This window comes from Halichoerus grypus, chromosome 9, assembly GCF_964656455.1.
Source record: "Halichoerus grypus chromosome 9, mHalGry1.hap1.1, whole genome shotgun sequence".
Lineage (NCBI taxonomy): Eukaryota > Metazoa > Chordata > Mammalia > Carnivora > Phocidae > Halichoerus > Halichoerus grypus.
In genome coordinates this window covers 61,569,859-61,582,398 of record NC_135720.1, presented here as the reverse complement: position 1 = coordinate 61,582,398, position 12,540 = coordinate 61,569,859, and the positions used below count along the sequence as shown (strand labels likewise).

The 12,540-nt window shown below is 33.8% G+C and overlaps 1 protein-coding gene across 6 annotated transcripts in view; it reads left to right on the top strand.

Annotated features, from left to right (window-relative positions):
- Positions 1-12,540, top strand: part of LOC118528227 (uncharacterized) — a 938,723-nt gene that overhangs the window by 262,086 nt on the left and 664,097 nt on the right. The window lies entirely within an intron of this gene.

Below are 12,540 nucleotides of genomic sequence, written 5' to 3'. Positions count from 1 at the left end.
TCCCAGGACCCCGAGATCATGACCTGAGCTGAAGACAGACGCTTAACTGAGTCACCCAGGCGCCCCAATATATTTTTTTTTCTTAAGGAAAGAAAGTTCATGTTGTCTGTTATCATAATTAGAATTTCTGACCTCATCTTATGAAACCAGGCATAAAAGGGAAAAGAAGATGGCTTTCGTGAGTCTTTATGAGATGCAGTGAAAGCTGACAATATATGACTGATGCTGTATAAAGTTCAGATTCTACACAATATCATATTTAATTCTTCCCTAAATAATATTTTTGTCCCTATTTTATAAATAGTAAAACTGAGACTCAGAGGAAAAAGTTGCCCAGTATTACACAGTTATGAGATAGCACTGGGCTTTAAAGCTATTAGTTCTACTCCAGAATTGAAACTTCTGTGTATACTGAATTTTGGTGTGTGATTGAATATCGAGATGTGGCTCTAGCAGGTTATGGCACAAAGCATACTTGTAAAACTCCATTTTACGTGCAGGGCTTGGCCAGTATGCAAAATTACATGTTTGTGTTTGCCTGTTATTTGTTACACTTACACACTGGGGGAAAATAAATCAGTCCTCTCCGTCCTTATAAAGACCCAGAACTAAGAAAACATTTAGCTGTGTTGTCTCTAGATGTCTTATCTTGTCTTTGTAAGAAAAATGAACACCTTAAAGTTACTTTCCATTTGATATGCTTAATCATACAGTAAAATATCATTTTAAAATATATTAAACATGGATTTAAGCCAAATTAATTTCCCCAAAACACCTTCTAACAAAAGCCCAAGGTTAGTTGTTCTATCTCCTAACACCAGCATCATATTTCACTCCCTTGCATTTATGTTGCTGTTACCTTATTTAAAAAAATACTGGTATTTAGGATATATGTTGGGTTATCTTGGTTCTCTGTTTTGGTTTGGTTTTGGTAGAAATTCAAAGAAGAGCTATTCTGTTAAGCATTCAAATGGAATGCTAGACATGGAAATCAGGATTTCAATTTCCAAGAATGCTATGACAGGGACTAGATTTATCCTTTCACTTTAACTTAAAAACTGGACAAATTATGAAACTACGGTTTTCAGAGTTTGGACAAGAAGCCATACAGGATAATGATTCTAGAGAGAAGAGAAACATCAAGGAGAACCCTATGATCACCATAGCATATTGACTGGAAAGCATTTCCAGGATGCAACCTAGGTAAGGGCAATCAGAACAGAGCCTGCTGGTCTTGCTGAGTTAAAAATACAGACATTTAGGGGTGGGGAGTTCAAAACCAATAGAAATAGTGTGGAAAAATATGACAGAGGAGGGAGCCACAGAGAGTTCTGGAGATGTACTTAGGGGTCCCCTTGAGTCTTTGGCTGAATACTGATCTATGTAGGTAAGTGAGGGTACTCCCTGAGGCCAAGGAAAGAACCAGTACGAAAGAGCAGGCAGAACAATCCTGGAAGCTCACATAGGGCTAAGAATAGTTTGTGTTCCTTCCAGCCAGAATGGAAAGAACTCCTAACATATGAGGCCTTGTAAAGAGCTCAGAATGGTATTGCCTTAATAGTGGGTCCAAATTGGCCCTAAACTACGGCTTCCTAGGACCCATGCTAACAAAGCTGAAAAGCAAGGCTCAGAGTCAAACTGATTCTAAATAATTCAATTATGTCCTAGAACAAACCTCAATTATATTTAATGCAATACAATAAAATCCAGCACCCAGAAAAGTAAAACTTAAATGTCTACTTCCAATGAAAAATATCAGACATACAAAGAAACAGGAAATGATGACTCAACGGGAGAAGTTTAATCAGCAGAAATAGACCCAGATGATAGAGATGATAGAATTAGCAGACAAGGATTTTAAAACAGCTCTTATAAATAACATTTATTATGTTCAAGAAGATAGAGGAAAGGATGATATAAATAAGACCCAAATTTCTAGATGAAAAATATAACATCTGAAATGAAAAATATTCTGGCTGGAATTAATAGCAGATTAGACACTACAGAGGAAAGATCAGTTAACCTGAAAATATAGCAATGGAAACCATCCAAAATGAAATACAGAGAAGAAAAAGACTGGAAAAAAAACCAGAGTATTAATGGCATATGGTACAATACCATGTAGTCTAATATGCATGTAATTAGATTCCCAAAAGGACAGAAATGAGAGGGCTCAAAAATATTTTAAGAAATAATAAAAAAAATTATAAACCCACAGTTCGGAGAAGCTCAATGAAGCCCAAACAGAAGAAACATCAAATGCCCACAGAAGTAGTCATTGTAATAATTTCTAACTCTATTCTAAAGAATTACTGAGATTATATTCCCATTCTGTAAGTGGGGACCTGAAGTCCAGAGTGTTGTTTTGCCATGGTCCATGGTTTGTCTGTTGGGTCTTGGTAGTCAGAGGGCTTCCTCTTTATCCTGAGTTCAGCCCCATGAGGTTTTAGGATGCTGGCTGGTGGACCACATTTTCATTTTGATATGGTACCCACAGACTACAGAGGTCAAGAATGTTTAGCTCCACATAGTCTATGTAAATACCACATGTATTTTTCCACATGCTTTTTGCATGGTGAACTGATACTGTGCATACAAGATGCTGAGTGCTAATGAACAACTAGGAATTGGGGGAGAAAACTTGCAAGCAATGTTTGATTTTGGAGACTATTTTAATTTGTGGAGAAAATAATAGAATTTGTAGATGAGGAAGAAAACTGGGATGATTGTTTATTATGAATGATAAAGAAGAAAGAGCAATTTAAGAGAAATGATAGAGAAATGAATAATTGAGGAATATGATTGAAAACAACAAAAACAAAAGATAACACTATACAAAGATAAACTGGTAAATCAAAATCTTTGTAACCAGGATCCAAAAATTAAGAGATGATGACTTTCGGCAGCTGTTTTCATGGAGGTGTTTCCCCCCACTTTTACTATTCAGTTTCCTAACATCTCCTGACTAAACTGCATAGCATTATCACTTCTCTATTCTAATCTCTCTCTTGCTGCTTAAAATTATCACTCTTTTATTTCAAAATGTGGCTTCTTATCCTTTGATCCACTAATTGGTTTTATTACCCTCGAACCCTACTTCCCTTCTCTATGTGATGCCTGATGATTTTTTTTTTTTTTTTGTAAAAAATCAACTAATTCCCAATATTTCACACTCCTCCCTCCCAGTTCTTCCCCTTTCCTCTGGATGTTTAGAGCCCTGGAATGCAAAGACTCTATGAGAAATTTCAGTTGTTTCAAGCACTGAAAATCCCTAATTAAGGTTGAATATGTAAAGTGAATTTTGGAACACGGATGTTATGCCACAAGCCATTAAGAGTTTGGGAGATATAGGAATCCTATTTTTTTTTTATTTTTTATTTATTTTTTATTTATTTTTTTAAAGATTTTATTTATTTATTTGACAGAGAGAGACACAGCGAGAGAGGGAGCACAAGCAGGGGGAGTGGGAGAGGGAGAAGCAGGCCTCCCGCGGAGCAGGGAGCCCGATGCGGGGCTCGATCCCAGGACCCTGGGACCATGACCTGAGCCGAAGGCAGACGCTTAACGGCTGAGCCACCCAGGCACCCCATAGGAATCCTATCCTTTTGTGGGTCAGTCTCCTAGGAACTTAAATAAAACCTCCAGAAAGTTTTCTTTCTCAAACACCTAATCACACTTCATTATCACACTTTATCACACTATCCAACTTTCTTTAGAATCAGGATTTTTAAAATCTGGTTTGCAAGAGGTATGTGGATACAATTCAGAGAGCAAAAATTACATCTTTATTCTCATTAACCTGTAATAAAACTTAACACTTCCTTCACTTATGAAAGAAGGCAACAAACCACAAGTGGTGTTAATAGTACTTGTGATTTAGTACTAATAGAAATCATTGATATTTTAATATTACACTACAATTTTTATAGACAATGCAAAAATTATTTACCGTCATCACTATTTTAAGTTAATATCATTAGAAATGTTGCTACATATTATTATTTAATGAAATCATAAAGAATAATAATTTATCTTTTCATGCATAAGCTTCTGGCATTGATAGTGATGATAATTTCATGGATATATACTTATCTCCAAACTTGAATATCTATAGATTTTGGTGTCAATCACACCCCAATAAAACAGTTAAAAAATGATTTTCATATTGAAATTTCATGTACTTGCTTTTTTTATGTATGTATTTGCTTTCATGAAATTAAAAACACTATCTGAGAAGGAGATTGTGGCACAGAGACAATCTAGAACTCCTGTATTAGATAATGTGCAGTATGGTTATGAAGGGAAGCCTGTGTTGGTTTACCTGAGGCATTGCACAAGAAGGCAAGTGATTTTCTTAATGTTCTAAGACGATTCCCTTTAGCACCTCCTGCAAAAGAGTTTTCTCAGTTTGATATTATTACTCACTGGAGGAAGACTGCAAAATCAACTTTCTGTCTATCATGATTTAATGATAGAGATAATTAGTAAAAATGCTAATAACATGTGCTGCCCCTGGAGAGAGGTCCTGTCCTTTAGAGAACAGAGATCAAATTGGAAGACGGAAGCCCAGGATGCAAGTCTGGAATCAGACTCTGGGTAAGTTCTCTCTCTCACGTGTAGAATAGAGGAATTGTAATTGGCAATATTTAAGATGCTTTTCTTTTTGATATTTTGTGGATCTTCCTATGAATGTTACTAATCATAGCTCCACCAAGCATTTAGAGAAACTCTTCAAAGAATGAGTCTGCCAGATTGATCCATCCTGTCCAATTCCTCCCGCCTCTTGACCAATATACTTGTAGGTTTTCTGCTGGTCAGGAAGCTGTCACATTAGATTAAGGGGCTTTATTTCATCTGCGCTTCCAATTTTCTCATTTGATGATAATAATAATTATAATCACCTCTGAGAACAGTAAACATTGAATAAACTATCAATGATATCAAAATATCTGGGTAGAATGGGATCTGGCACACAAGCAGATGTTTAATCTATCTTACATCTCAGTTCCTCATAGAACAAAGGGAAACTAAATATCTTACTGAAGACTAAATCCCAGTATTTTGAGACTTCAGTACCACTCTCTTTGAGATTGACCTAATAGGCCTTAGTAAGTGGATTATGTGTGGGTGTATGAACATTTGTGCAGCCAGAGTAGGACTCATGAAGTCCCTGCCTAGAGTCTCTCTCTTAGTAATTTATTAAAAATAATCATTAACTTCTCTACCTTTCCTTCATTCTCTCTTCTTTTTGTTCTTTTTCTAGCTCTTCTGTTTGGGTTAAAAATGTTATTACCATTTTTTTTTTTGCAATGTCTTAAAATTTTTTTAAATGATAATTCTTGATGGCTGTCATTCATTATGATGAATAAAAATGGTATGGCTATTATCTCAAAGAGAATTCTTTTTTCTTTGGTGGCAATAGAGTGTATATGTGTGATATTTATATACATGTGTACATACATACATATATAAATACATTTATGAAACATACACATACACATGTATGTGTATGTATATATATTTTAACAAAACCTTCTGCTAGAAATCAATAATAAAATAAGTTCATTTTATCAGAATAGACACTGAAAGCATTCATGATAGTCTAAAAATGTGAAAATAATGCCTGCAGAGAATGTGAGTATATATTGAATTCCCTTACCTTACTGTTTCTCAAACTGTATCCCTACCAGATGACGTAATCTAATTGTATCAACCTAGAAATATATAGGATTTTATTTTAATGTTAAAAAGATCAGTACCTTTGAAACTTAAAATCTTTCCTGTCTTTTCTCTGCTGTAAACTCATCATCAAAGGATTATAAGATGTCTTTAAGAAAAAGTGGAATTTTATAAACTTAAATTTACTTACTTATTTCCATATATAGTTAAGTTCTTTTGATGAATACTCCCTAAATATATGGCAAAGCAATATATACTTTATTGAATGAGAAGTGAAATTTACAGTAATATATTTGATATGGACATAAGATTTCTTTTGAGGCAATTTTTTGAACTCTATTATTGAACATGATATCTTTTTATCACTTCCAACCTTATTCTAATATTTTATTGCTTTACTTCAATCTGAAAATGTTTCAAGATCTTGAATAATATTCTAACTTCAGAATGAAACTGTTATTTTTTGATTCTGCTTGGATTTTTAGAACTTTGTTATCAAATGCATTTTAATTAAAATTGAAAAATTACCCATTATATTCATGGCTCTGGGCTGACCATTTAAGGGAAGATTTTTTTTCCCAAAACAATTCTTAATTTATTTAGCTCAACTTGAGAATATAAATTTATTCCAATGGAATAAATACAACAACTACAAAGCTCATCAATGAGTTTAAAACGAGTAAAACTGTAATTAATGCTATTAGGATTTGGGACCAAATGAGCTTTTTAGTAATAGGAAGGTTTTTCACTGATAATTATAAAGAATCTCTCTCTTTTTTTTTTTTTTTTCGAACTGGAGGAAAAGGATCAGAGGAGAATCAGGATGCTCAAGGTCACTGAGTAGCTAATGCTAGAGTTGAGACTATAACTCAGATGTTTTGACTCCTAGTTCAATGTCAGGTTTCCTGGGAGTCTGTGTGAACTGGTCATATCTTTCAATCTTGGGTCAACCCATATAAGATTGCTTGTAATATGATCATATGAAAGTGGCCAAAGCACTTTTAGCTCTGAGCAGGAAGAAATTTGAAATTTCTTTAATATAGGTAGGCTTATTTAGCACTTCTGTTATAGGAGAGATTCAACAATAATATTGCCACTATTATAATGCCATTTCTGTAATAATAGCACTTCTGTTATAAAACACCATTATTATAGAAATGCTATTATAAGAAAAGCTCTGTTATTTAGAATTGCTTCTGCAATAAAAGTGCTAAAAAAGTCTTCTTATATTATAGAAAATTATTGCAAATTTTTCTTGCTTTGCAGTGAAATTTTCATTCCAAATCTTATTTGATTCTCCTGTAAAATGGCTCTCAGATTTTATTCTGATGATTCTGAGGCCTGGGCCAGATTGCTGTTTAGGACAGGAAATTGCTTGACAGCCAAAGTCGCTTGGTCAAGTAAGTTCACTTCCTATCTGTCAGTTTCTATGAGGTCAAGTGAATCTTTCTTCCTTGCTTTTTCATTCTCAAATACTATATTTTTCATTGTCTTTCTAAAAATACCATATGCTACTTTTTTATAAAGGGTTTGAATAATTTTGTTTCACTGAATAGTTACAATCTTGCTTTCACATTAATTCCATGAAACTAAACAAACATATGGTGTAATTGATTAGAACAAAATAATTTAATATTTAAATTATACCTCATTTATACTTTACATAATGACAGGGTGAATTTCAATAACCTGCATGTTGTAAATATGAAGTGTGAACTGAGGGAAAGGCATGTTTATAAATAGAAGTTTATTTGATATCTATATATCTTTTTTTTTTTTTTTTTTTTTTTTTTACAGTTGATGTTTTTATTGAAAGGGCCTTAGTTCTCCAGTTGAGCTTTTTATAGAACCCTAGGATTCTTGGGCTTTCCAACTCAAGTCAGCAGATCGCTGTTTTAGACTGTTTCTGTACTAGGCTTCCCTTTGGTTAAAATAAACACTGAGTTAAAGCATTGTGTCTGAAATACCTCCACTAAACATGCAGATCTATTGAGTTACAGGGTGCAATCTATATATCTTAATGTGGTATTGAAACACTATGTCATCGTTTAAGTTAGGGCTGTCCCTTTTTAGAAAATTATTTATAAGACATAGTAAAGACAAGCTAGAGTTTTCCTACCATCAGTATTAAATCACATAAAATCATAGGTTCACAGGTTTTAAAGAATTTTAATGAATATGCTAGTATTTTCTATATACACTTAAATATCAGAAAATACATTGTAAAATTGAAATTTTTCTCAGAATCCCCAGCAATTAAACAGATAAAAATGACATTTTACTAGCCCAAAATATTATATGTGTTCATGTTTATAATATTTTCTTCTTTTAAAGATTTATTTATTTATTTACTTGAGAGAGAAAGAGAGCAAGCACACAGAGGGAGAGGAAGAAGCAGACTCCCCACTGAGCAGGGATCCTGATGCTGGGCTTGATGCCAGGACTCTGGGATCATGACCTGAGTGGAAGGCAGATGCTTAACTGACTGAGCCACCCAGGCGCCTCTATAATATATCTTACCATAACATCAATCAATGAGTCCAGGACAACATGATGATCACAACATTTGAAATTATAGGGTATGCATGTTGGTTGCTCTCCTCTGGATGCTTCAGCTATCATTTAGTTCTGTGTTTTTTCTTGACAGTATTAGATCATCCTGAGTAATACACATAAGTAGTTAAAAATGATAACTATCCTATAAAAGAGTGTCTTGCAATGTTTTTATCCTCTTTAACGAACAGATATAGAAGCTTGAAAGATAGAAGGTGGGAATTTTGGTTTCAAGATTGAATTGGTAACTATAACTATTAACAGATTACATTCCTTCCCCAGTCAGAGAATCAGTACCTAAACTTAAAATAAAACACTAAAATTATCTCTAATACTATTCAGGACACACTTTACTATGTATTCATTTGTTATCATGCAATCAGCTTTCGCCTGTCAGAGAGTATGTGCTATGCTTACACATCATGGCAGTGCCTAGCAATTAGCTGAATATGGGGCACACCTGTGCTGGAGAAAACGCCTGCCAGAATGGTAACCGAATGGAACAACTGGTGACGTAGGAAAACACACTGGTAAATGAATAATATTTATATTTAACACATTTCAGTGTGTTTTAAAAATTAAAGTTGTGAAAATAGAGGAACAAGTATTTTTATTTATACTTCATTAATTAATTTAAATTCAACCCATCCCCCTACTGCCTCCCCTCTGGCAACCACCAGTTTGTTTTCTCTATTTAATAAGCATCTGGGTTTTTTGTTGTTGTTGCTTGTTTGTCTCTTTCTTTTTTTTTCTTTGCTTGTCTATTTGTTTTGTTTCTTAAATTCCACATGTGAATGAAATCATCTGGTATTTGTCTTTCTCTGACTTATTTCACTTAGTATTGTAGCTTCTAGTCCATCCATTATTGCAAATGTCAAGGTTTTGTTTCTATGGCTGAGTTATATTCCAGTGTGCGCGCACACACACACACACACACATCTTCTTTATCCATTCATCTATTAATGGACACTTGCGTTATTTCCGCATCTTGGCTGTTATAAATAGTGATGCATTAAACATAAGGGTGCATATATTTATTTGAATTTTTTTGTTTTGTTTTTGGATAAATACCCAGTAGTGGAATTACTGGATCATGTGGCATTTCTATTTTTAATTTTCTGAGGAACCACTATATTGTTTTCCACAGTGGCTGTACCAATTTGTGTTCTTACAGCAAAGGTTCCTTTTTCTCCATGTCCTTGCCAACTTTGTTGTTTCTTGTGTTTCTGATTTTAGCCATTTTGACAGGTATAAAGTGATGTCTCATTTGGTTTTAATTTACATTTCCCTGATGATTAGTGATCTTGAACATATTTTCATGTATCTGTTGGCCATCTGTATGTTTTTGGAAAAATGTCTATTCAGGTCCTCTGCCCACTTTTAATTGGGTTATTTGGGGGTTTTGTGGTGTTGAGTTGTGTAAGTGCTTTATATATTTTGGATATTAGCCCTTTATCAGATATATCATTTGCAGATATCTTCTCCCATTGAGTAGGTTGGCTTTTTGTTTTGTTGATGGTTTCCTTTGCTATGCAAAAGCTTTTTTGGTGTAGTCCCAATAGTATATTTTGCTTTTGTTTCCCTTGCCAGAGGAGACATAACTAGAAAATTTTTTCCATGGCTAAATCAATGAAATTACTGCCTATGTTTTCTTCTAGGAATTTTGTGGTTTCAGGTCTCACATTCAGGTCTTTAATGCATGTTGAATTTGTTTTTGTGTATGGTGTAAGAAAATAAAATGAGTCTTTTTAAAATTAGATTTGAATCATATATACAAGGAAATCCTTAAAACACTAAGTTTTTCAGACAAGTATTTAAAATCATTAGCCAAATCCAATGAGCCATTCAGTTTTTGAAACCCAAATGTAATAGTTCTCCTAAGTAGTTATTCAGTACCCACATAAATATCCCTGCATCCTGGGACAGACCATTTTGTTCTTGGGGCATCTCTGATCCTGAGAAAATTCTTTACAGTGAGCTGAAATGTTTTCCTGAAACTTGTATCATGTTCCAAGTCTACTCCTTGGGATCAGACTGAACAAATCTTTTGACATTATGGTGACTCTTCAGATATTAGAAAATGATTCTTTTTTTTTTTTTTTTTTAAGTTTTGATTTAAATTCCAGTTAGTTAACATCCAGTGTAATATTAGTTTCAGGTATACAATAGAGTGGTTCAACACTTCCATACATTACCCAGAGCTCATCACAACAAGTATACTCTTTAATTCCCATCACCTATTTCACACACTCCCCTCCCTTCTGGTAACCATCAGTTCTCTATACTTAAGAGTCTATTGGTTTGCCTCTCTCTCTCTCTTTTTCCCTTTGCTCATTTGTTTTGTTTCTTAAATTCCACATATCAGTGAAATTGTTTGGTATTAGTCTTTCTCTGACTGACTTATTTCACTTAGCATAATACTCTCTAGTTCCATCCATGTCATTGCAAATGGCAAGAGTTCATTCCTTTTTTATGGCTGAGTAATATTCCATTCCATGCGCACGTGCACACACGCACACACACACACACACATATATCACATCTTCTTTATTCATTCATCAGTTGATGGACACTTGGGCTGTTTTCATAATTTGGCTATTGTAGATAATGCTGCTATAAACATCAGGGTGCACGTATCCCTTTGAATTAGTATTTTTGTAATCTTTGGGTAAATATCTAGTGCAATTGCTGGATCATAGGGTAATTCTATTTTTAACTTTTGAGGAAGTTCCATACTTTTTTCCACAGTAGCTGTACCAGAGAATGATTCTTATATCTTACTTGATTTTCTCCATCTGAAGGCCCAATATCCTTAGTTCTTTCAATTTTTTTCCCATATAACTTGTTTCAATTGCCCTCCATTATGTCCTCTTTTCCAAATGAGTTTCATAAGCCTATATGCCTGTTAACAAATGGTACCTGGGCCTGAATACAGACCTGTATGTGGGTTTGACTTTATAGAAAATCATCACTAATTATTACCCTTCTCCTACGTATGAAGAAACCTTAAATTTCGTTGAACTAAGCTTCCATTAATTATGCTATTTACTCAGTTTGATATTATTGCCAAAAAGTTCAGTTTTTCTCCCCAAATATGCATATTTTGATGTTAAAAATCTGCTTTAGACATTTGGTTTTAGAAACTGGAATGAAAGATTTTAAATTTAATTCATATAAATATTACGTAGACCCATTCCATTCTATCATTTTGATTTCTGGTTCTGTCAGCCATTATATTTCTTTATGTAGCCTTGTGATATGAAAATGTGATAAAAATTCTCCGTGTTTATTCAAGTAAGGAGTGAAGGAGAATTGTTAAAATCATTAGTGAGAACTGTTTGAGTTTCAGTATTTCTAAAGTTTAGGTATATTGTGTCTACTACATTTGCAAAATATTCCAGTTTAACAACTTTATTATTAATTTTAAAAATTATGCTTACTGAATCCATGGTATCTCTGTAATGTACTGACAAACTATCATTCCATCCTGGAATTTCACTCAGGTTTGATGTTAAACTCACCATTCTATTTGATTGTAGAAATCTCCCAACCTTTTTTTCCTGCCTGTTGGATAATTGCAACATTTTTAGTTTTTTGGTGCTAATAAAGTAAAAAATATGGTGGCTGGTAAATTTTGGTAGTTCTAGGAAAAAGCTTACTGGTATCCACCAACACAACTCAGAAAGTAGAATTTGCTTCAGTGAATTTGCCAAAATTCAAGCTGTTTTTCACCTTTGAGCATGCTATGAATGGATTTGTTTCTCAGGAAGGAACTTCCATTAGCCCAACTCATTGGAGACAGATGTACAAACAAAGCTATTATTCTATCAAATTATAATGAGACACAACTCTCATGGAGACCATAGAATTCTGTATATTGATTTACATAACACTGAAATTTGACTGAGAGGATTAGCTTGGTAGGCATTAAATTGAATCAACTATTCAATGGAATAAGGTAGCTGCAGCAGTTTCCTCAAGCTAGATACCTTAGGTTAGGAATGAACTGTTCAAATCTGTGAGCTAGAACACCTATTTTCTTCTCTTCTAGACATAACAGTCTCTTTCAGATTGACAGGTCTTTTCATATTCATTCATTCAGTCAAGCCTTGGTTGCCTGGAAGTCTTTCATTTTCATTAGATTACTTTTATATCTCAGATTCATACTGCTTTATGTCAGTTTTATAATTCTGAAGGAAATCTTACTTTTCTTATTTCCAAATGGAAAAAAATAGCAAACATTTATAAATTGGTGGCTGACATCTGAATCCAGCATAGAGAGAATTTTTTCATCTGATTTTTTATTTC